At 40.7% G+C, this 22,430-nt stretch overlaps 2 long non-coding RNA genes across 2 annotated transcripts in view; one reads left to right on the top strand and one right to left on the bottom strand.

Moving 5' to 3' along the window:
* The window catches only part of LOC125643369 (uncharacterized), a 134,315-nt gene that overhangs the window by 26,572 nt on the left and 85,313 nt on the right, over positions 1 to 22,430 (bottom strand). The gene's annotated exons all lie outside the window — the stretch shown is intronic.
* Positions 14,572 to 20,854, top strand: LOC125643370 (uncharacterized). Its single transcript, XR_007358705.2, has 2 exons — positions 14,572 to 14,715; positions 20,406 to 20,854. It is a non-coding gene; the product is annotated as an uncharacterized LOC125643370 (long non-coding RNA).

Genomic DNA, 22,430 nt, shown 5'->3' on the forward strand with positions numbered 1-22,430 from the left:
CAGGGAGTGAAGGCAAATACTGTATCCAGTGGAAACTGTATGGGAAACTTAGATAGAAAGAATGTAATGATCTGATTTGGAACTTGGCCAGGACACTGGGGTCAACTGTAAATTGTAAAGAAAACTGCTGTGGGATTTTTTTTAAAAATGACCATAGTGTTCAGTGCCTCTGTTATATCAGAAAGATAGCACCACCTCAGGCCTCACTCCTAGCGGAGTTAGGGGTGGTTTGGTATTGTCAGAGAAGGAAGAATGGTGTCTATCAAAGCACATTCTTGCATTACTAGGGAGTTTCTTATGAATCTATTATCCCAGTACTGATCTATCCCATCTCATAGAATCATAGAAGATTAGGGTTGGAAGAGACCTCAGGAGGTCATCTAGTCCAACCGCTGCTCAAACCAGAACCAACCCCAACTAAATCATCCCAGCCAGGGCTTTGTCAAGCTGGGCCTTAAAAACCTCCAAGGATGGAAATTTCACCACCTCCATAGATAACGCATTCCAGTGCTTCACCACCCTCCTAGTGAAATAGTTTTTCCTAATATCCAACCTAGACTTCCCCCGCTGCAACTTGAGACCATTGCTCCTTGTTCTGTCATCTGACACCACTGAGAACAGCCTAGCTCCATCCTCTTTGGAACTCCCCTTCAGGTAGTTGAAGGCTACTATCAAATCCCACCCCCCCTCACTTTTCTCTTCTGCAGACTAAATAATTCCAGTTCCCTCAGTCTCGCCTCATAAGTCATGTGCCTCAGCCCCCTCATCATTTTTGTTGCCCTCTGCTGGACTCTCTCCAATTTGTCCACATTCCTTCTGTAGTGGGGGCCCAAAACTAGACGCAATACTCCAGATGCGTCCCCACCAGTGCTGAATAGAGGGGAATAATCACTTTTCTCAATCTGCTAGCAATGCTCTTACTAATGCAGCCCAATATGCCTTTAGCCGTCTTGGCAACAAGGGCACACTGCTGACTCATATCCAGCTTCTTGTCCACTGTAACCCCCAGGTCCTTTTCTGCAGAACTGCTGCTTAGCCAGTCAGTCCCCAACCTGTAGCAGTGCCTGGGATTCTTCCGTCCTAAGTGCAGGACTCTGCACTTGTCCTTATTGAACCTCATCAGATTTCTTTTGGCCCAATCCTCCAATTTGTCTAGGTCACTCTAGACCCTATCCCTACCCTCCAGCATATCTACCTCTCACCTCAGCTTAGTGTCGTCCACGAACTTGCTGAGGGTGCAATCCACCCCCTCCTCCAGATCATTAATGAAGATGTTGAACAAAACCATCCAGGACCAACCCCTGGGGCACTCCACTTGATATCGGCTGCCAACAAGACATGGAGCCATTGATCATTAGCCATTGAGCCCGACGATCTAGCCATCTCATGCTTAAGGTCTGATCCTGAACTATGGAGGCAAATGGGACTTTTACCATTTGTTTCGGCGGGAGCCCAAGCAGAGCCTTGGCTTGTGATACCTGATGTGAGAACACTGGGAAATAGTTCAGTAGCAGAACTTTCACAAGTGCTCTGCAACTGTGCAGCATGCACTTTTGAAAGAAAGGTGAAAGTCTGTGTGAAAAATATTGTCTACACTCTGCATTCATTTATAAACCCACTTGTGCACTTGCAGGTTCAATATTATTCTTTGCATGTACAGATATCCTATTGGTACACAAAAGCTAGAGTTTGCACATGGCATTATTTTGTGCAAGCAGAAAGCCTCAACTGTTTAAAGACTTGGACCTGTGTGAATAGGGATCACTTAACTTTCCACAGAAATGCAGCCTCTGGGGTTAATGGTAGCTATTTTCACCAGTGACACGAGGCAGTTGTTCCCCAAGTTTGGCAAATGGGATTAACAATAGATATGGATCCAGATCCAAATGTAATCATACTTTAGAAGTATGTGGATCAGGAATTCTGATTCAGGCCAGTTTCGGGTTCGGAGAAAAAGTAAGTGAAAACTAACGTGCCCAACGATAAACGATGGGGAATGTAATTAAGAAGGTAAAATGCAATTACCTAATTTGGGATTTGGCTAAACCACTGAACTAACAGCCTCCTGGATTCTTACAGAAAGTGACAAGGAATTTTTAATAAATGTATGTGGTCAGGTTTACAGTTTTACATCACAGTCATAACTCCTGACACTCAATCTGTGGTTCAGAACAGCGAGAGAACGAGGCCAGCCTGTGATTTCTGTGGTGCATGCCATTGGATTGCAGCACTCTTCCACAGCTAGCACCTGTGCCTGTCATCTGATTTTAGAATCTGAGCACATCCTCCCTCTGCCCCCCTCCCCTCCCCCCCACCTCTGCCCCCTGTTCTTTCCACCAAGGAACTGCCTGTGCCATGGAAGTGAAGAAGCATTCGGACAGATTATGAAGTTCAGCTATCCTGGCCCTAGCAGGCCAGAAGAAACGGAACCTAACAGGAATTTCACACACTGTTCTCGCGGATCTAACGCAAGCTATAGCGGTTGGCCTGTAAGATACTTTTGCCCCGTGCTTGTCTGTGACCAAGAAACATGTGGGTCATAAGTGCTATGATTAGGTCAAGGATAGTGGCAGGGACATCTGTTGTGCTGAAACACTGGGTCAGGGAAATGACTGAACTCTTGGAGCAGGTGGCAGAGGTGTAAACTTGATCACTTACAGTTTTTATTGAGTGATTTCAGTTTAGGGAACACATACAGAGAATTTGCTGGGAGGAAGAGTTTCCTGAGTTTCTGTGACAAAACATATCAGGGGGTGGAAGAAGCAAAGAGAAAAGACATTATCCTAAGTACTGTTATGCTGCAGTCTACTAAGGCTTCCTGACCGAGGGCCATTATCTCTGAGAATCCCAAGGCAAAAGAGGAACCATGAGCAAAAGTCTGAGTGTCCCTCTATTGTCTTCCTGCAGGGGCACTGACAGGAGCCTGCCAATCTGTTCAGACACCCATCAGCTCTGCTGCTCTTGTTATAGAACTCACACCAGGCTAGGAAAGAAAGCGAATGGGGTAACTCACCAGTGTCACAAGGAGCAATGGACAAATGATGAGTCACAGGAGGTTGGATGGTTGGAAGCAAAGGACAAATAAAGGATTTTGCTTCCCCTCACTCCCACAAAGGAAAATGTTTGGCGTTCACTGTTCTCTAGCTACTCCTCCCCAAAATGGTGACCTTTTAGGCTTGTTCCCCAGAGAGATTTCTAATGTTTGTATCCCCACAATACTTGAACATTAACATTTTTAAGGAGAACATCCCATCAGTCTTGGAGTTCAGAACGCTTACTTCCACAGGGGTGCTACAAATGCTGGCATTTAATCCTGGCCTGAGTTACAACCCCAGTAGCGAAATTTGAGTCCTCTGCACAAGTTCTTCATTTATGTCTGATCCAGGATAATTCTGAGGAATACTACTCAGAATATTGGGAGAGCAGATGCTGGAACAGTTACCAGGCAGACAGCATTTTAAAATAGCCAGCTAAAAGTAAATGCACTCTGGGCTTTGGTGCCAAGTTAAAGGATAGGCATTGTGGTTCAATCCTATTAGCAAGGGTATTACATTCATTACGTGAACCAGTGAGTGCAATTTTGAGTCAAGGAAGGGGAAGAGGGAAGTAGTCACCTTGCACCAATAAGAACTACAGTATATCAGTTGACGTTCCTGACATATATCACAGTGAGAGGGCCTTTCCCCAGTTAAACTAAGTATTTACTCGCTCTCTTCCTGCCTTGTTGCCATAGCCTAGTGGACTCCCAACAGAAGGTACTGGTGTCTCTGCTGACCAGCATCAGGCTGCATTTAATGGGAATCTGTGATCAGAAATTTTCTTCTCCCAAGTAGTCTGTGCTCCCAGTCTAAAGGGCCCCATCTGCCCTGAGCTATCGGATGCTTTTAAAGTCATCAGATACCCACCTTATACACTTCCATCCCAGCCACGACAGCCCTTTTGGGGAGGTTCAGCCCTTTTGGAAAAGGTGAAAACAATATGCCAAGGATGAATTAAGAGAACCTGGAGACAATAGCATGGCAGGAGAGGGTGGTGGGAAAGAGACCTGGGGAAAGCTGAGGAAGGAACAAATGGATTGCATCAAAAAAGATGGTAAGCAAGTGGACCTTAGTGCCACCTTAGATAGATGAAGATGGCAGATGCTTGCATGATAACCCAACCTAGCTGATGGGCTAAGGGGAATAAAAAGTAGGAGGAGGAAGGGGTGGAGAGGAGATAGCATGACATGCTCCTTAAGGCCAGGGAATTCCATGCCCATGAAATAAAATTCCATGCCCACGAAATGGCTCAGGGGTAAAGTGCAGGTCCTGTGAAGTTGACCAGCAGCTCCAAAAACTGGCCATGTAAGAAATGACAATGATTTTTTCACAACAAGGCAGCAAGCTGAGTCTTGTTTGCAGCACTGTTATTTTATGTTCCCGTAGGTGACCTTTAATGTTCAGGTTGCTGATAGGCTTTATGGTAATGCAAACATAGAGTGTTCCATATGCCTCCGTCAAAGCATTTAAAGATTCTATTAATCTGATGTCTTAATTGTTATTGAGATTAGGAAACAGGAGCTCCTTTGTTCCTACAGTCTGGGCACGCTTCTAAAAAAGTGGCACAGATTGTTTGATTTTTGCACATTAGGCTGTTGATATGACATGAAAAGCAGCATGACTCGGTGTAGGTGATTCCGGAGGGTCATAAGCTGGAGGGGAGGTAATTCCCTTCTAAATCCCCTGACATATTACAGACCATGGGTAAAAAAGCACTAGCTAGTCATACTCCCTCCTCAGCAGCTGTTTACCCAAAGTATAGGCAGGGTTTCCTCCTTCCCAGATGCTTATTAGATGTTCTCAGACAAGAGCAGAAGTGATGTTTGCTCCCAGCTGAGTGCAACTGAAATAGGAACAAATGACTATATGTCCTATGTCCACGCTGAGTGAAGCAGAGCTTCCAAATTGATCCTGGCCCTGGCATAAGGGGTTGTTAGGGGAGGAAAAAGACGAGAGTGAGAGAAATGGAGGGATCAGAAATAGGGTGTATGAAGGGGAAGGGCAGAAAGGGCAAAAAAGAGATTTAACAAGAGAAAAGAAATACAAATCAAAGTGAAAGAATAAAAGATGAGGCACCAGATTCTCTCCGCAATTTGACCCCTTCGGGTGGCACAAAGAGATGAGAAGCTGATGGCATATCTCCTTAGCATGAGATTCCCCCACTGCAGGAGACTCTCCAGTGTGTAAAGGGCCAGTGTACCCAGCTCCTATGCTAATTCTCTTCCCAGCCCCAGTTTAGTGAGCCAGAAAAGACAAGGCAACAGTGCTGCTGAACTCAAGCAATTCCCAGCTGGCAACACAGCTCATTGAGGGAAGTCACCAGCTGGGGTAGACCCTAATACAAGTAATAAATGACAATGATAATTAGAGCAGCCTCTCTCCTGCTATCGTCTATTCTGGGGCTGGTGTCCATATAGAATTAGCTAGAAATTCCAGCAGCTGTAATTGGCTCCCTGATATGCTCTACTCCACCCACTATGCCTTGCAGAAACTGGGAATATCGGAGAGATGGAGAGGTGGGGGAGAATACGAAAGGCAACACATGAGAAAATCTTTTAAAAACAGGCAGAATCAGAAGGGGAAGAAGGCTATTCTTAGAAAGAGAAGAACAGAATCCTTTTAAATGTATTGAATGTGGGGGTGTCTTTCAGCATAGCTCTAATTAAGTCAACAAGGAACTGGCCCAGAGAACTCAGTTTGAGGACACGTGCACATTGGACAAGACTGAAGAAATGAGACAGCCAGACCTACAATGAAATGATCAAGTAATAACAGTAATAAACACCTAAGCCCTGATACTGCAAAGCACTTGGCCCAGATTTTTAAAAGGTATTTAGCTAAGTGTCAAGATTCCCTTGGCAGCCAATGAGATTTAGGCTCCAAAGTGCCTAAATCCTTCTGGTAATGAGATGTAGGCTCCTAAGTCAGTTAGGTGTTGCAATGCTGAGCACAGCAATGCCTAAATAGCTTTAAACATCTGGGTCCTAAACACATGCATAATTAATCTGAGCGAGTGGCCCCATTGACATCCGCAGAACTGCACACGTGCTTAAGTGCTTCAATAGATCAGGAATTTACAGCCCTGTGCATTTGCTGGGAAAAAAAAACCTAAATAAAATAGAGTGAAACAGGAAAGGGGGAAGGGCAAAAAACAAGGGAAAGTGTTGGGTTTTCAAAATGTGCCTTTGAGAAATGTTGGCTGGTTACATTGTTATGAAACAAATAAGGTATGTCTGATGCGCATAGAGCACACCTTATGTAAATGTGTCTTCTTGAGGCTCTTTCTGTGTTAGGGACAGCTCCAATATGACAACTCCATTTGCCATGCTTATGTGAAAGCAAGTGCAAAAAAATCTCAAAAAGAAAAGGAGTACTTGTGGCACCTTAGAGACTAACCAATTTATTTGAGCATGAGCTTTCGTGAGCTACAGCTCACTTCATCGGATGCATACCGTGGAAACTGCAGAAGACATTATATACACACAGAGACCATGAAACAATACCTCCTCCCGCCCCACTGTCCTGCTGGTAATAGCTTATCTAAAGTGATCATCAAGTTGGGCCATTTCCAGCACAAATCCAGGTTTTCTCACCCTCCGCCCCCCCGCACACAAACTCACTTTCCTGCTGGTAATAGCCCATCCAAAGTGACCACTCTCTTCACAATGTGTATGATAATCAAGGTGGGCCATTTCCTGCACAAATCCAGGTTCTCTCACTCCCTCACTTGTGCAGGAAATGGCCCATCTTGATTATCATACACATTGTGAAGAGAGTGGTCACTTTGGATGGGCTATTACCAGCAGGAGAGCGAGTTTGTGTGTGTGGTTTTTGGAGGGGGGTGAGGGAGTGAGAGAACCTGGATTTGTGCAGGAAATGGCCCACCTTGATTATCATACACATTGTGAGGAGAGTGGTCACTTTGGATGGGCTATTACCAGCAGGAAAGTGAGTTTGTGGGGGGGGGGGGGGGGCGGAGGGTGAGAAAACCTGGATTTGTGCTGGAAATGGCCCAACTTGATGATAACTTTAGATAACCTATTACCAGCAGGACAGTGGGGTGGGAGGAGGTATTGTTTCATGGTCTCTGTGTGTATATAATGTCTTCTGCAGTTTCCACGGTATGCATCCGATGAAGTGAGCTGTAGCTCACGAAAGCTCATGCTCAGATAAATTAGTTAGTCTCTAAGGTGCCACAAGTACTCCTTTTCTTTTTGCGAATACAGACTAACACGGCTGTTACTCTGAAAAAAATCTCAGTGTTTCACATGCAACATGGTACAAGCCACCAGAATTTGAGGGCTTCACTTTCCACCCATGCACACATCAGATCCCACTTGGTTTCTTGTTAGCATCTCCCAAGACGTATCTTAGTGCTTTTATCTGCTCAGAGGAGTTATCTCTGTGTTATTATTTTAGTGAGTGGGTAAACTGTTTAGGGAATGTAACAGCTCCCTCACCCTCTTTTAAACCCTGTCAACTTTCCCATATCCAACAGATTTTTTTTTCCTACTAGTGACGCCTTTGAGGTTATTTACTGAGTCAATTAACAAAAGATAACCTCCCATTGTGCAATCATCAATAGATCAATTGTGTTAATACTATCTTGGAATGTCCTCCACTATTTACTTTAATATTGTTGACTCTAGGCACTTAAGAAAGCCAGCACCCTCAAGTTTCACTTGATTACGGGTAAATGGATTTTGTAGTAGCCATTAATAAATATAAATTGTTTTGGAAAATATTTAAGTTTGTCTGAGCTTAACCACTTTCTGAGCATTAAAAACTGTTCCTCATTGACTATGTTTCATTACTGACACTCATTCACACACAGTAATATTATTGTACATCACCTATAAATTTTGTCCTTTGACTATTATTAGTATTATTACAGTTCCTCCAAATTGCGCTTGTTTTACAGACGTCTAGAACTAGACTTATTTAACTTTCTGATTGTGCTTATTGTTTTCTTATAATGGGACAGATGCCTGCCCCAGAAAGTTTACAATCCATAGGTTAGGTGCTGCCACCCTTTCTCTCGCTGAGTAGAATTTTGCTGCACAAGTACTAGTCGTTTCATTGATTTCAAGCTTGTGATCCTATCTAATGACATCTATTAATGTTCATCTCCACAAAGATGTCTGTTAGTCAAAGTGAGTAGTACCTTATTCTACAAGCAGTGTGATTGATATTAGTGGAGTAAGATATTGCTCAACATGAGCAAGGATTGTGGAATCTTCCCTAAATAAAAAAGAAAAGAAAAGAAAAGAAAAGAAAAGAAAAGACTTCAGGCAATATAGAGCCTTGGTCACACCCCAGAAAGCTCCCTCCCGTAGCCCTGTCCCGGTACCATGGCCACACTGTTCCTTGGAATGGCAGAAAATTAAGGTGAATGGAGCACTTTGCACTTCTCAGAGCTGTTGTTTCAGGCTGTCTGCAGACTCAAGCAGACATTTTAGCTTTAGGGCACATTTTCAAATTTTTCTTCACGTACATGAGAGATAAAACCTTTTTTTTCTTTTTAATGTAAGTTGAGAGTCTGGTGCAGTCACGTGACTTCGGGACTGGAGGCCTTGAAAACTTTTGATGTTACTAAGCCCAAATTAGTAAAAGGGAAGTTACTTTAAAAAACCCTGAACACAGTCAGTGTAAGTCTGATGCCACTTTACCTTGAAGGTAGGGATTTAATTATTTCACCTATTATCCTTTTGTTTCCGAAGTCAGTAGCCTTGGCAGTGAATTGAACATTATGCTTCTGCAGAGAGCATCTTCCTTGTCAGGCGTCTAACTCCATTCTTCTCTTGATGATAACTGGTGACTTTAAGATGCACATGACTACTCAATAATAAATGAAAACTGTCATTGTTCAGGGAGTGTTGTTTTTTTTCTTCTTTTTTGCTTTGACCTCATTGTGATGCATGGTCTACTTCAGGGTGTTTTGAAAATAGTGAGGGAAACAGACTAGAACTTTTAAAGGAAAAACAGACCTCTGATTATCTCTAACAGACCCTTCAATGACCCCGTGCAGATGGACATTAATGGATGGATTCATCTTACACGATCATAGAGCTCTCATGGACAAATTCATCCCATGTGCTGGGGCGGGGATGGACATGGGGAGATGGGGGAAGCTTGTGCTTCCTTTATTCAGGTGCTGGTTAGGGCTGCCCTGACTTGTCTCCTATCTGTCATGACCTTGACGGGCCATGCAAGCAAATAGTTGGGGTGCAGGACTGCTCTGGGTACACCCCTTCCTTCCCCACGACATACCCCTGCCTGGCCAAAACACTTCCTGCACTGGGGTTTCTTTCAAGGAAGGTGTGGCAAGGCCAGCTGTCTTGTTCTGGGCCCTTTGTGTTTTAAATCTCCCCAGTTTATCTTCCCTTTAGGGTCTTTAAATCAGTTCAGCTCAAGAGAATGCAAACAGCTACAAATGCTCTATAAAAGGATCCAGCATAGACAGTGACAAGTAGAATTCTGCTCTGCCTTATTCTGTTGTGTGGAGTGTGACTCAGATTCCCACACAATTTAAATTAAAAGGGACTCACTCTCTTATTTGAAGTGATGATGGATGAACCTCAGTTGGTTCAAAGGTCCTGTTCAGAGAAGCACCCAACAGTTCGGCTATTTATCCAGATAGAACCAGTCTGAGCTGACACCAGCTCTGGACACCACTGACTTTGTGGAAATTTCAGACCTAGGTCCAAACTTTGCAACGAAAATGTATTTCTCTATACAAACCCCTTGAGACCAAAATTGGGTTAGAACAAGTTTTCTGGGAGAAGAGATCAGAGTAGGATAATTGGGGAATTTAGTGTTTGTGATGGCCCATCTTTGTGTTGGAACTGGACAGAACTGCACATCAGGAGCTGGGGATGGCACACCGATGGGTAGGGTAAGTACGTGCCTGAGGTGTGCTGCCTCTGAAAGGGTGGGACTCTAGAAGGAACCACAGAGCGGGCTAAAATCCATAGTTTGTGAATAACCTACTGACGGATTATCAGAACAAGCAACCTCCTTAGATTTAAAGCAGCAGTTTCCCCGCCATCAGATACTACAATACTGTACCGATAACACAGTCACATTCTTAATCAAACGGTTTGAGTCCAAATGATAAATGAACCCCAATAACTGGGGAATGCACTTGGTGAGCCATAGTGTCCTCCACCTTAACTTCTGTGCTCGGTGATCCTGGTATGGTCACTCTAAATGACCAGAGAACGATATGTACATCCCAGCTACAGAGGAGAGCCTGTGCGGGAGAGATGACAAAGATAAAGTAGGGAGGAAGGACATCTGAAGGACCCCATTTCTTATTCATAGCAACACTACAATGGGTCAAACATACATTGCATTCAGCATGTTTAAATTTCAGTCTCTGAATCTCTGTATTTATTATAAACAGAAGATACAAAGAGAACTAAGGAGAAAGATGATCTATGTTTCCCATGATGCCAAATATGGGATTTCCAAGACTATAAACTCCTGGGAGCAGAGATAATTGTGAAATACACAAATGGTGTGAAAGGAGGTATAAGATACATGTCATAAATGGGAGTAATTTAGTGTCAGGGGACTTTAGCCTTCGGCAGCATACCAGTATCTGCCATTTATGTCAAGGGATGTTACTTATGTCCTGAAAGAGAAAATCAGGCCCTGGGAGTTTTAAGGAGGCTAAATTGATACAGCTATCCTTTTGTTAATTTGTTGAGTGCCAACAATGTGCTTGATGCTGCATGGAACACAGAGGAGATATGTGTTGAGGGATGATGTTCATATGATGTGTGAGAGCCATGCTCTCACACATCATATGAACATCATCCCTCAACACATATCTCCTCTGTGTTCCATGCAGCATCAAGCACATTGTTGGCACTCAACAAATTAACAAAAGGATAGCGTACATCCCAGAGGTATGAATTCATGCTCCTCTCTTCTGCAATTATCCTTTTATTCCCCAGGAACTGTGCACACACACACAGACACCTGCAGGAACATAAAGATCATGGAAATTACTCCTGGTCTTTTGTATATGTAACAAAAACATGCCCTAACCACTCACCCCATCAGCATATAGATATTTAAGACATCTCCCACCTGCACAGCACAGAATACAGTGCTGAATAATCCACTCTCCCATTGAAGGAGACAGAAGAGCTGAAGGACACAAGACAAATAAAAAATAATCATGGAAGCTATAAGTCTGCCCAAAGTCCTTTCCTCAGGCTATTATACATAAATCTATAAAAGAGTCTTAGAAGTTGGTGGGACATATGGGCTAACTCCTGCTCACTTTATTTGCACAAATAGTCCTACTGGCTACAAAATGAGTAAGGCAAGCAAAATGTGGCCTTATATGTATTTAAATACGTTGGCATAATGGGGTGAGTTGCAGCTATGAAGAAGTTTTTCTGGTCCATTGGGTAAATATTATATTCTTTATAGTGGAAAATAAATATCCGGCTATCTATGAAGCAAATAGAGCTGTTCCAGTCTATCAAATCATAATCTGTGTTTTTTAAAAACAATTGTTAAAGGAGACACTCTGATCTATAGAGACTGGATATATAGTTAGAGGGTAAACAAACAGCTCCGTGTAGATAGTATGCATTTTAAAAAATGATTAAATATATCACTGATTCATATGTGAAAATAGATGAAGATAGGACACCACTTCCCAGAGGAATATTACATTTGAGCCATGGCCCTTGTTTCACAAACTAAAGTATGTCAAGCTAGGTCAGTCTTAGATAGGAGACCTACAAGGAAGACCTAGTTGCTGCAAGAAATGGTGCTGGATATTCTAGTTTATGCATTGTCCTCTGAGTCAGCACTGAATTCCCAGGCATTTGTAGTAAGGGATGCTGAGGTATGGTCTTACAAATGAGATATTCTTAAAAAGTCCTTACCATTTTGTTTTATTTAAGGTCCCATAGTATTTTTGTGAGAAACACGGAGTTAACCCAATGTCCTGGAGAAGCTCCAGTACAAATAATTATGTTCTACCTAAATTCCCCCTGAAGTTTCAGTCGGATATGGTATGCTTCTTCAGTTGCAGACCTGTTGTGTAGTGTTACTGTGCACTATTAAACCGCTGTTGTGTTTGAACCATTTCAGTGGTGTGTGAAGTGAAATCAATATATCACTTATCTAACCTCATAGGAATTTTTGGAGGCTTACTTAAGGTGCTCTTTGAAAGTGTAAGGCATTAGTATTATTACCTTTTATGCATACATATTTAGCAAATGAACTGTGGAATTGTTTCAAAAAGAAGTGGTTATAGTATAGTGGGAACACAGCATGAATTAATGCCTCAATAGCCAGTTGTTTAAGAGTCTAGGTTAATATGGATTTACCCAAGTATAGCCTCTCAATCTCTATTCTAGAAGCTTAGGACAATAATACACATTTTAGAGGGCATCTTTTTTTTTTTTTCCATAGCATGGTGATTTCAGGTCACAATGTCAGCATAGCTTTGATTTTTCTCTTTTTTCTTGGGTTTTGTCATACCATTATTTAAACATAAGCTTTTATATTTAATTTGACAATCTTTATATAGTTGCTGGCATAGTAATTGAGTCTACTTGTCTTTTTCAGGACACCAAAAGATTTAACTAAGTCAGAATGTCTCACTTCTAGTCCAGATTTCTATTTATTACCTACCACACTGAGAAAGACAAGGTGAATTATCATTCAGATAACAGAAAACCTGAGAGGCATTTATATGCTTGAAGTACTGTATAACCATCCTGTACAGAAGCATAGTGTTTAAGGAAATGTGTTACTGCCCAGCCAAATTCCTTCACAATGTTGAACCGAAATGGTCTATGCAGCTCAGAGCGGAGATCTAGGAAGTTTACCTTCCACCCAGTCCCAATCCAAATCCTCAAAGATTGCAAATACAATGACTTCTGACAGATTGCTCCACAGTTTACTTTCTATAAGATAAATTCAACACAAAATGGCAGTCATAGTAAGCATTCAGGGTTGTAGCTAATACCCCCCCCCAAATGTTATTGAAGTTAGAACTCAACAAACGAGAAAATGTGAACATACACACATGACATATCTCAAAACTGTAATCTCTGTAAATGCCACCACTCTTACTTATGGACAGGAAGATGTTAATATTTGAAAATATTTCAGTAAAAAGCCAGTTTCAAATCTAGAAATTGTAAATGTTATTGCAAAGATAATATTTCAAGGGGGCTTTTCCTAGACAAGGATGTTAGTTGACCAAGGAAAAGAAAAGCTGTCTGCTTCTATAATTTCACTAACAGCTAGGGAGAGACCATCATACACAACATTTCTAGGGGGAAATGCTTTCCTTTTTGTATTTAACTGGGCTTCTGATTGTCCGTTTAAATTAGGCTAACGTAATTAGCAAAAACCAAAGATACACAGTTTGCAGTGATGGGTAAAATTAAGGTCACCCCTTGCAGCCTTAATCCAGCTATATTGCCTAATCTAAGTTTTAGCCATTAGGAGGAGAGTGTGTGGAATAGAAATGTCTTGCCAGTGTCAGGCTAAATGTATACTGACTGCCTAACTAGAGATAAATCCTGCAGACTTATTTGAATGTGGAAGTGCTTAACAATGAAATTTTGAGAAAAATGTGTTCTATTCCCCAGGACTAGGTCCTGGTCCTCTAGTGTTGATTGGGTGGCTTTTGGTTTTTAGTACAAAAGTGAGAGAATTTTATAGTGAGATTTTTTTCTTCCAGATTTTCTCACTTAAACTCCCTTCACTTATAATTCTGTGACTTGTAATCCTTGCAAAATGACAGTATTTACATTTTGTTTTTCCATTAAATAAAAAATCTTTAAGGGGCTGGTTAGATAGTCATAAGATATGAAGAGCATTTCGATTATTTTAAAAAATGTTGACATTTACAGGCCAAGAGACTGGTACGCAGTTGCAAAGGTCATCAATGAGTAAACAGACATTAATGGTTAGCTGGATAACTAGTACATAAACAGGTCATATTAATAATTAACACAGGAAAACTGGCAGTTTACAACAAGCTCATGAAAATATTGGAGAGAAGTAACTTTGGGAAGGGCAAGAACCAATATATAAAGGCATCTGGAATTAAATCTAGAGGAAACCTAATTTTAAGACATTAATTTCTCACTTGCTCTCTCCTTTGCCTTCCCAACAAATTATTTTTTAATTCAGGCAGCCACAGTAAAGTTATTTGAATCATTGATAAAAAGTGTTGCAGAGCTATTTATTCTGCAATTGATTCTAACCCTGAGCTCACAATGCTCTCTGTTGACGACATCTCAGAAATAAAGGATTGATTTCATCCCCAAACTTATCTGTTCCTTTAAATATAGCCCCTCCTTTAGATCATTACTGAAAAAAAATATTAAAATATATAAATGTTGGAGTTTAGTATCCTATTGATGATCATGGGAGCTGTGTATTGATTCTCAGCAAAATGTATTTAAATTGCCAATGGTAAAAGTTTTACCAAGATTTAAAAAAAAAACAAACCACACCTGCATTCTCAGCATTTCTCTCTCAAATATGCCTTGAGGAGTGAGATTTTTGTTCATTTATGGTTAGCTCTTCAGCTCAACTGTATCTTTTCTGTCCAGCCCTATTGGGTTTTCTTCCTGGTAATAAAAATGATGCAAAACTTGAGGAATGAATACTCACAAGGGACTGAATGGTAAGCATTATAATACTTATATATTAGATTCTATATGTATGTGTGCACAAATATTTGTAAAGATAAATGACGTTACTTTCAAGTGTGATACAGTCACAATAAAAAATGTGTATTTGAATCTCATGTGCATTGTACCCAATATGACATACTCATCTTGAAAATTACATTATTTAAGTTGGGTTACGTTATAACAGCATCTACCATCAGCTAAAAGGTGAATTCACAATCGAAGAACAGAGTGGAAGGAAAGAGAGAGAACAATAAAAGGGGTCAAAGCATCGAGTTAAAGTAGATGGCATGTTACATCGCCAAACAGAAAAGCTTTCTGATGGTTGGGTTGGTGAACCAGGAGTGCTGTTATATGCCAGTAATGGTTAGGGAGAAAGTAATGGCTGACAAATATTGTTGTGTTGATATAGGAAAGTGTTGGATAAAGTGTCTTTCCCCATATTATAATCCCAGGAGACCTTATCAGAGCCCATTTGCATAGTATGTAAAAAATCACAGTGTGTTCTAAATGGGTGTGATCAGATATTTATTTCAATTTAAAATATATAAAAAAGGATGCCAATTCCAGGCCCAAGATGCCATGGAAAAAAATGTTAGAATCATAGAATATTAGGATTGGAAGAGACCTCAGGAGGTCATCTAGTCCAATCCCCTGCTCAAAGCAGGACCAACCCCAACTAAATCTTCCTAGCCAGGATGTTAACAATGCAATCTGTATAGTTTACTTAGGGCCAGTTCTTAGCTTTTAAACCAGACCACGCTGCCTATGGGCAAATCTGTGGAGAGGGCACACAAACAAGGTGAGTCTATTTTCCCCTTAGTGCCAGCTTCTGGCTGCCAGCCAGTGCACAGAGAGTCAGGATCCTTGACACACTCTTACTGTGCCCCTTTTGGGGATTGGCCAACAATATGGCTCCCCAGAACCTGGCAGTCATGGGACCTGAGCCAAAGACTGCATAAGTCAGTGGGAATCTTTCCACTGCTTTCAATGGGCTTTGGATCAAGTCCAAGGAGGACAAGCACGGGAAAACCGATTGCCCTCTATTCAGCTGTACAGTGTATCTGTGTCCTCCAGCTCCTTTATGCACACATTCAGGGACAGCCAGCATCTGACCTCTAGTATGTTTCTGTACTTAATTGACTTTGAGAGTGCTAATTTCAAAGATGTGTAAGATGCAATTTTGCCTAGTCGTTGGAGCAAGGGACTGAGAATCGGCGCACCTGAGCCCTCATTCCAGCTTTGCCATTGATTCCACGTGTGACCGTCAGGAAGTCATTTAATGTTTCAGTGTCTCAATTTTCCCATTTGTAAAATGTAGATAATAGTTGCCTGCACTGAAGAGGTGTTGTGAAGCTTAATGAATTAATGTTTGTGATGTGTTTTTAGATCTCAGGGTATAATGTGTAATGTATCTCATTATTATTTATTATTATTAAGTCACTTCTAAACAAAGATGAGCCAGGATCAAATTCATGCACCTCTGAAATTTGGAATTTGTTAAGACCTGGATCCAAATCTGAATTGTGCAGTTAAGGCCAATCCAGGAATGTCTCCAGCCATTTTGCAGGCCAGGGCAGAAAATGTTTTCAACATGCCCCCCTTGCCCCCTGTCCCAAATAGTCGAGAAAGAAAAAGCTGAGCAGCACAACAGGGCAGCACCCCCCGGCTGCTACTTCTGCTCACCCATCCCTACCTAGAACCAGCTCTGGGCCCATCTGTAGCTCTAAGTAGTATTGTCCCATACATTTTAAATAAATAAATAAATAAATTCCTCGCAATTGGCTGATAACATCAAGGTAAAGAGTCAGTAACTTTCTGAAGTCCAACTTCAGGAGTCAATAACAGTGAAGTATGGAACAGTATCATGCAATCAGATCATCTATAGAAATTAGTGCATTCCATATATGCTGCTGAGTTTGGTGATGACAAATATTATTTAATTTTGATGAGCCAATAAGATCACATATATAAATAATGGCATCCTAATTGGCAGCAGTTATTTGTCCCCTTGCAGGAAGTGAACAGATGTTTCTTTGTTTTTCCTGTACCGCTAAAGTACATCTCCACATATTATGGAATGTTGGTTTCAAAGGGAAACTAGTCAGACTTTTGAAATCCATCAACCGAATGGAGATATTTACAGTAAAAACATTTGCAATGACTGTTTCATAACAATACATATTGACTACTTGTTTCTGTAACTCTGAAGATTCATTGTCCCAAAGGGTCAATAAATCTTGATAACCGCCTCAAGAGAAGTCAATATTTGCTTGGTGTTTTTTTAATAAATAAAGCACAATGCCTTCTGTTTATTCAGAGTAATCATTGGTTTCTCAAAACATTTTTAATGGTTATACTTTAATACATGACCTATTCCTACATGCTTAAAGCTTTTTTTCTTTACCTCTTTCTTTCCTGACGCAAGAGTTTCTTTCAATATTAATTTAGCTACAATTTTCCATATTCATTCAACTATCCATGTTATTCATTAATACCATTCAACACCCTAATACTATTTAAATATATAGAAATATTTTACTGTTTGACACAAATAGGGTTACTTAGTACAAAATATTCTAGTGCATTGCCTGGACATATCTTAGAAGGACATTCCACAGAGAATGGGAGAGTATGCATAGTAAAATACTGACACAGATGTAAACAACAGTGTTACATGACATCATGATAAACAGTTCATATCCTAGCTCATGCGGGGGGGGGGGAGCCTTGCTCTTTGTGTTGGGGAGGCTGCATGGAAATGGAGGAGTTCTGTTGCACAAGCCGGGAGGCAGCAGGAGTTGAGGCTGCAGTAGTGAGCCCACTTCTCTGATGACTCCTGGGGCAGCAAGGTGCAGAATGACTTGGGCCAAGGGAAAGGATATGCCAGAGGGGAGTAGGGGCAGCGATAGGTGATCCACCCTGAAGTCCTTCCATCGACAGATGGGGAATGCTAGAACCCTGGGAGCTAATTCCAGCCATTACGATGGAGTAACCAACACAGCGTGGCTCAGGTTTTCCTCCTAAGATCTCACTGCTCAGTTGAAATAATTGAACTGCATACTGAGGACAAGCTTTTCTTCTACACGCGTCATCCTGCAGCCCTGTCTCAGGTAATTCTCCTGAAGTCAACAAGGTTACTCTGGTAAGAATCAGGCCCAACATGGAGGATCAGGGCCAAATTGTGGTCATCAGTAATCCTAATGTGGAATAAAGCCCCTGGCTATCGCCATCACAACTAGAAGCTCCACTACAGTGTCAAAATGTTTGAATAAAAGCTGTGTTTGTGATAATCAGAAAGAAAATTTAAGCAGAGATATAAAAATTCAAAAGCATTACAAAGTGTATATGCTTAAGAATAAAATGCAATGACACGGTCACAGTTGTCTTTAAAAGCTTTGCTCCGCTTGAAATGGCTTTGCTAGTCGTGATTCTTAATGCATGAGATAGTGGTTTAGAATAAATCTTTAAGTAATTCAAAACAAGGACTCTTCAGTAAATAGTTGAAATTAAAGGGGGAGTTAGAGTCATCTGGTTTCCATTAGGATGATAAAATAGTTCACTCGAAACCTTTTACAAGATGCTTTGTTACTGGGAGGTGTCTGTGCATCTCACTCCATCACTAGCCATTTGACACAACATAAAAGGCTTCAAAAGCCATGCTAGGCCTCTTAATCAAAAACTAATTGTAATAGATATTAGGGAGTGTTAACACTGTGACCGCTAGGTTGTGTCTGCGGTATATAAGCAGGAGTGAACATTAAACACAACCCTGAGTTGATAGGGCTTATCTGAATTTCAGAGTTAAGTGCTAAGTACTGTAGGCCAGTATCTCCAAGCTATTGCTTTGTACCACTTTTGGAGTTAATTGCACTGTAGGACTTCATCTTCCTAATGAAATTTATAGCATTGTCAGAGAACTTGGAAGCCCACTGAAGATACTGTTGCGGTTTACAAGAGTTCAACGAAAACACAGAGATGCAAAGAAAATACCCCAGTCTGTATTTCAGAACCTAATGCATTTGCTTAGGGGGATCTTTTTCAAACCTTATTTGCTGCTGATCACAAAGATTATACTACTGGCAAAATAAGGGGCTCCCCAAAAGATAGACAACTCTAAAATAGTCACTAAATTCATGTAGCTGCTTCAAAAACAATCCCACTTGTCTCATTACAAATGTTCACATGAGTACTTACTGTGTGCACGTGAACAATGTTATTGATTTTACTGAATTCAGAGTAGGATTGTCACTGGTGGTTGTAATTTAATTCATGTATGTTCCAGATAATGTAGGACTTAAATTTTACACATTATTACACCATTACAAACATGGGTCAAATCTGCTGCTGGTGTATATGAATTAGAGTCAATAGGAATTCAGATACTGCTGTGATGAGTGTGGTGTAAGAACCTATATAGAATCAAGCTATGGCAATTTACACCACCTGAGGATCCGGCCCATAGTGTAAAGTACCTTCGACACAAAATATATTAAAACTCTGCTGCTGTTATTTCTCATGAGTTCATTATGTATACTCTTACCTGTATACTACTAAAATCTCCAGACAGCTGTGTTCCTTTTCACTCCAATTTCAAACAATATAATTAAAAAAGGATTCGCTGAAATGTAGACACTTCTACCATTTACGCTGGAATGCTAGCACTATCCAAAATAAGCTAGTCTGTAAATACCAGATTAGTATCTGTGAAGCAAAAGCTTTTATTCTATAAAAGAACATTCAGAAGAAAATCTCAACCTTTCTTGCTGAAGAATAAGCTTTACTTGCCAAACCCATAATTATCTTAAATGTTCTGAGAAGCTGGTGAGAGCTGCAAATGTTAAAACAAAACATAAGGAAACATTTTGGGACATATAAATGGAGGTAGATAAAGATGGTATTCTTCCCCCCTATTAGTTTACTATATAAATGGGAAGACATTACAGAGTTTGAAATTTAATTAACGTAATTGACTGAATTGCATTTTGCAGTAGTTATTGTCATTAGCAGCCTTGACCCCTCTGTCAAAAGGATGTGCTAGTGATTACTTTCAAGGGGTATTTATTATGAATATTAAGCTCTTCAATAAGTGCCATCAACATATTAAAATTCATTTTAACCACTTTTCTAGAAGACTGCAAATGCAACTAGCTGCTGGGGGAAAAAAAGGTGTCTAAATCATTTAATCTTGGTTCACATGTGGTCAAACCAGAAATAGAATGGGGGAAAAGGGGGGAGGAGGGAAATATAATGAAAGGGATACTGGATATATTTTCATGAAAATATGCTTAAAGGGCACTTGATTTTCAATGAAATCCATGCTGCAGGACCTGGAACACTGATGACTTTGTTGTTTAAAGCATGTTTTTATATAGTCTTGCCTCATATCATTGCAGAAGTCTGATTCTTCAAGCTATATGATCATTTATGTTTGGTTCTTTTTACTAACTGTTTGCAGAAAGTGTATAATGAATGGGAGCCAGAATTCATAAAGAGTATTTGGTTCACAGGTGTTCTTACCTGTGTTACTTGTACCCACAACAAACAATTCAGGCTGGTATTTGATATCCCAAATTGTATCAGTCAAGCCTTGGGTAGTGGGGAGAGCACACCTATTAATTACACTTCCAGGGTACATGACAGGCTGTGTAGAGTTACATCATTCTCTATTATGTTGTAACAGCTTAGATGATGCAGCGTTTTCTATTCAAGATGACTCCTTCGTCTGACTGAGAAAAAGTGAAGTGTGGAGATGAGAGGGGATTGGAAACGGAAGAAAAGAGAACTTGACAAAGGAAGAAAAACCAAGAATTCCTCATCCACTCTTTACCATTCACCATGTGCTGGAGATAGAGTTTGAATATTGCCTACCTCCTTCATGCACCCAACAAAGCATGAGCTGCAGAATATTAGTGCCAGGCCTCTTTGTCTCTAACCTCACCACTTCTTCCCTCCACTTCTCTTTGCTTTGAGCTTCTTTCTGCTGTTTGCAACAAGGCCATCCATCTGCCATGCTAAACACAACTTGTGCTGAAAGTAAACACTTGACTAAAGATATGCCAAGGATATGTAAAGGTTTGCTAAGAGTCTCATACTCATCTTCTCTTGTCCTATTAAATTACAATGATCTGACCCCTGAGTGTCCTAACTCATTTTTTCAAGAGAAAAAAGAAAGAAAATTTTCATCATAAAAAAAATGATATTTTCTTTGTAAATTTTTTGTTACTATGTTCAGATGCAAGAACTAATCTCAGCACATCAAACCACTGAAGAATCATCCATCAGACATAACTACTCATGGAAGAACAAGTGCAGGGCTAAGAGTCTGATTATCCGGATTTCTATTCCAGTCTCTGCCATTTCCTCAAAGAATGAGTCACTTTAGCTCTCTGCCTCAGTTTCCACATCTGTAAAATAGGGATAATAATACTTTCCCTTTTACTTCTAAAGGGTTTTGTGAGATTAATTTAGTGGATCCATACAATGTTTTGCACATGTAAAAGTACTATATGATTGCTAAGCATTATTGACACAACTGGCCCAGATGAGGACTGGTGACCTGGAAGTAAAAAGAGCAGAGTCTAAATAGACTCCCGAGTAAAGTGAAAAGAAAAACCCTTTCTATTTCTGAATACTGAGAAAATCCTTAAGGAAGCCCACTGATTACACTTCTGAGATTTGTATGAACCAACTAGGGTAAATAATTAGAACTACATTTTTAATTAATATAGCAGCGTCTGCTAACGCAATATAGTTAAATTCGTGCCACTACTGGAGGTGAATGAAAGAAACTTGTCCTATTCCTGGTGAAACCATGAACATGATCTTCTTGATTTTGATGTATGTATTACATATCCTGCTCTGTTGGAAGAACTTTTGGTTGGGTTTGGTTTAGTCAAGAAGTACCCTCCATTTCATCAAGTGCCTTATATTCATATTTTCCAGCTTGAAAACCTCACTTAAATGACAAAAATGTCTCCAGTGAAAAGAGAACCAAGACATATTTTATTTTTATTTATTTATTTGTCTAACTGTAGCAACTAGGAGCCCTAGTCATGGAGCAGGACCTCATTGCGCAATTCAAACAAAAAACAAAATGGCACAGATAAAAAATGAGGGCTGAAAAACCAGCTCAGTTAATTGAAGTATATAATTTTGCCACTTTGACTTTGATATTATGTGCAAACACCTCTGTTTCATAGGAAAACAGCCCTGTCTGTGCACACAGGAGGTCAACAATAGCTTGCTGGACCACAGACTCTTCCTCCAAAGTTGCTGTACCATCAGTAGTGCTGCCTGTGGGCAGATTCAGCTGCCCCTCCCACCCTGTGGAGTGGCACAACCAGTGAAGTCATCTATCGTCAGATGCTCCAGCCACATAGTGGTCCTCAATAGAGCTGTGTGAATAATAGCCTTTTTAGTTCCCTGACAATTGTGGGGGGAGAGGGGAAGAACTGGTTCAGGTCAAACCGAAAATGAACTTTTCCAAAAAGTCCAGCATGTCAAAAAGCCAAAGGAGTTTATCTTCAGACGAAAATGTCAAAACAAAACATTTTGACCTTTTTTCTCATTCCCCCCCACCAACCAAAACGATTTGGAAAAAATCCAACATGAATTCACAAAATATTCCAGTGTCACCAAATCTGCATTTTCAATGGGGAAAAACATGGGGAAGAGGCCAAAACATTTAACCCAGCTCCAGTTCTAA

Source organism: Caretta caretta, chromosome 10 (assembly GCF_965140235.1).
Source record: "Caretta caretta isolate rCarCar2 chromosome 10, rCarCar1.hap1, whole genome shotgun sequence".
NCBI lineage: Eukaryota > Metazoa > Chordata > Testudines > Cheloniidae > Caretta > Caretta caretta.